We start from the raw sequence: 4,095 nt of genomic DNA on the forward strand, positions 1-4,095 counted from the left end.
GTTTGTGGCAGCTTGTGGACACTTGAGTAATGGTATATATTGAAGGAAGTGTGGGCAGAATATTGACCTAGAAGGATTGATGATATGTATGTAAATTAACATTGTAAGGTGTATGTAAAGTTTGTAATGTTTTGGTGTGTTTGTAATGGTACTTAGAAATTGTAATTGTGAATGATATTTGGTGTGTTGAGGGTGATTGGAATCTGCCCAAAATAATGCTAATGTAATGTAGAAAATGCTTTTGGTAATGTGCCAAAACAGTTTGGTAGGTAAGTAAACAAATGGCAAAGGTAAGTGTGTGTTTGAAGTTGGGGTGTGAAATGCATATTGAGGGCAGTGTATATTTTAGCCTATAACCTTGAATGTGTAACCTCAATTGGTATGAGACCAATTTGAGGTGAAACTAGGCACAAAATGTGCCAACTTTCATTGAGAAACCATGCCAAAATTCTGCTTGCAAGGTGACCTAAAAAAATGACCAATTCGGATTAGGTGCAATTAGGACCTGAAAAATGACCAATTGGGCAGCAGTGAGTGTTTAGGCCATAACTCACTCAAACCAGGTCCAATTGACCTGAAATTTTGACCAAGAATAGTTAAGACCCATACCTACAAGTCTTATGAAGACACCAAAGCCCAGAAATGACCATAAGCAAGTCAAACAACTTGCACAAGTTCGGGTCCAAAAACTGGCCGAACCAGAATTGACCAATTTGACCTAAAATTGACCTAAAATGGTACCACTTGACCAGCAATAGTATAATGACCATAACTTGGTCTACTTAACTCGGATTGACCTGAAATTTTGCACCTCGTGCAATAAGACCTAGATCTACAAGTTTGTAGTTTCGACCGAGACCCGAAAACCGAGGGAACTAGATCATCCGGTTAGGTCAAACCAGTGTTCCGGAATCCAGCAATTTGCATTAAAATGCACTAAACAAGGAAATGACTTTGGTAAAACATACCAAACCTAAAACCCTATCGAATGTGACATATTAACGACACTAAAACCTAATTTACCTAAAACGCAATGAGGGTCAGTATATTAGGTGATTAAGTGAATAATTGAGTTCAGTGCATTATTTACCAAACACCATCGATAGAGACAGTTTAATTTAGTACTGAAACACTTCAAATTGTGTTTCTCAGTTAACAAGGACTAAGCAAAAGGGAAGGAAACACTGAGTCCAGATCAGGGAGACAGTCATCAGAGGTTTGTGCACAACTAGTTTTTAACTGATTTTACTTTGAATATTTCATATGATTAAATGACATATTTTTCTTATGTATTATGTTTAACAAGCATTGGATTTAATTCAATGATTATTGAAAATTGTTATAGTATGTATGAATTCAGCTTTGTGAAATGGTATTTCCACAAGTATTAAGCATTGTTATGGATTGAATAAATTATGTTTTAGAAAATTGTGATAGAACATGTTTTGAATTGTGATGGCAATTTTCATGGAAAAATGCAATTGTATGATTTGAATTGTGATGAGCATAAAACTTTATTGGATATTGAAATTGACTTTGAATCGAATTGTATTGTGATTTATGCTCACTAAATGGATTGTGATATTGTTTTATATCTCACTATAGATGCTTGACTAGGTTATTACCCGTCTCTCTCATTTGTTGAGAAGATAATGGAGTTAGTTGTGTTTTGATTACCATGGTACGTGCACAGGCTTAGATTTTCCTCTGATTTGAGGTTAGATCTAAGTTTAATTTATCGTTATGGCCCTTACGGAAGATTCATTATTGTGATGGTATGCTGCACGATGATTCGACCTCCCGACCATAGGGAGTTAGAATCGGTCGACCTCCCGACCATAGGGAGTTAGAATCACATCGAATATGGCCCTTCGGATTAGTCTTGCATAGTTAGTGAGATAAAGATTGATTTTTGAGATACAACATGGTTTTTGAGATGCATACTGAGTTTTGAGATCCGGTATGATTTTTGAGATACAAAATGATTTTGAGATACAGAATGGCTTTTGAATGGTAAGGAATGGTGATTTCAATTATGGTTTGTGTGTAATTGATTTTGTTGGAATTACTTAAATGGATAGTCATGATTTGATAAATTGAATTTTGTGATCAAAGTCATTTATACAAATGATTTACATTATTGGCAATGAATATTTTGAGTTGTGAAATTTGATCAGTATTCAGATTCTCAAATTATTTACTGTAAAATTTGTCAATGTATATTGTACTATGTTTTAAATTATAGTTGTGAACCATCGAGTTCACCACTCGTGATAGCTTTGCATCTTGTCATGAGTAAGAAGAGCATAGAGCAGTGATTAAGTTGCTTTGAGGACACTTTCAGATAAGCTCCAGGTATATCATAGATATACCCATGTACATAGGTTTTGATGTAAGCATGTAATAATATGTATGTAAATTATTTGAGCAGTTGTATAAAAACTCTTGTAAAACATTTTGGTATGTAATTAAATGTAAATTATTATAAATGTAAATTTGAGATTTCATTTACTTGAATAGTTTTGTATTATATTTCCTTTATCTCAGTCTTCGAAAAATCACTATGGATTTGAGTTGAGAAATATGTTGTGTTGAAAAATATGTTGGAGTTGAGATTTGCAAATACATATTGAAGTGCTTTTCTGAGTTTTACAAGAAGCTATTTTGTCCAAAATATAGATGGCACTCTGCCAAAATTTTTACAGAAATTCCAAATAAACCAAATGAGTTAGTTGTTTCACTTCAGTTCATCAAAGTCTTTAACACCTGTAAATAGTGCTCACCACTGTAAAAGAAGTAAGAAAAGTTTTTTAAAATCCCTTGTAGTGTACTTAATGGGTTATCAGTAGACGGAGTTGGTAATTCATTAGGTATACTACGGGATCATGTTATGCCTTACAGAGGGGTAGGGTGTGACAAGATTTCTGTGTAGATTGGTACTTGTTAAACAAAATTCCTCATGGGAACGATACTCTACTTATCATTTTATCACTTGTTAGCAATACGTGCACTTGCGGTGATTGCAAAATAGCAAAACAAGTTTTTGGCACCGTTGCCAGGGAATTTTTTTTTTTTTTAGTAATATCAAGCGATAGGTGATTTAGCTGATTTAGGTAATTATATTTATTACTTATTTTTATTTTTATTTTTCTGGTTGTATCTCTTTTCTTTTCTCTCAAGTGCCCGATCTGGTATATGACCAGAACAAAGCCAGAAGAAATTTTGGACTGTGATCTAGAAATAGACAGAACTCTGAAAGCCATCAGGAGGGAAAGGAAACATTAAGAGCACGATCAAGGAGATCCTGAAATCCAAACCATGGTTGATAATGATAACAGACCAAGACTCTTGAGAGATTACAGAGCTCCATCTGTCCAAGGATTTCAGCCCAGTGTCACTAGACCCACAGTGGAAGCCAACAACTTTGAATTAAAACCAGCATGGCTCCAAATGATTCAACAAACCCAGTTTGCAGGTTCACCAACAGAGGACCCACACTACCACCTCTAGTGCTTTCTTGCCCTATGTGATACATTCAAAATGAATGGAGTGTCTGATCAAGCAATAAGACTCAAAGCATTCCCATTCTCCCTTCGGGATAGAGCAAGGAAGTGGTTACTTTCTCAATCGGCGGGAATATTCACTACCTGGGAAAACCTCTCTCAAGCTTTTCTAGCAAGGTATTTCCCACCTGCAAAGACTGCAAAGCTGAGGCTTGAGCTCAACACCTTCAGACCAAAGGAAGGAGAATCAGTCTATGATGCATGGGAAAGATATAAAGACCTGCAGAGGGAATGTCCACACCATGGCATAGAAGATTGGCTATTGGTGCAAAATTTCTATAGTGGATTACTACCCTCTACAAGGAGCACAGTTGATTCATCTGCAGAGGGTGATCTAATGGAGAAAACCGTGCCACAAGCACTTGAACTTCTAGAAAGGGTTGCATACCATAATTATGAATGATCAAATGAAAGAGGAAATGCAAGAAGAACTGCAAGGGTCCTGGAAGTAGATGCCCTAAGCATGATAAATGCCCAGTTTGATCAGCTCACAAAGAAACTCAAAGAATGCAAGCCAACGCAGTTGGTACAA

General features: G+C 35.9%; 1 non-coding gene across 1 annotated transcript; it reads right to left on the reverse strand.

The window, feature by feature from the left end:
* Nucleotides 1-3,705: 3,705 nt before the first annotated feature.
* Nucleotides 3,706-3,812, reverse strand: LOC131183677 (small nucleolar RNA R71). The gene has a single exon (XR_009151716.1). It is a non-coding gene; the product is annotated as a small nucleolar RNA R71 (small nucleolar RNA).
* Nucleotides 3,813-4,095: the final 283 nt, after the last annotated feature.

Source organism: Hevea brasiliensis, chromosome 9, assembly GCF_030052815.1.
Source record: "Hevea brasiliensis isolate MT/VB/25A 57/8 chromosome 9, ASM3005281v1, whole genome shotgun sequence".
Taxonomy (NCBI): Eukaryota; Viridiplantae; Streptophyta; class Magnoliopsida; order Malpighiales; family Euphorbiaceae; genus Hevea; species Hevea brasiliensis.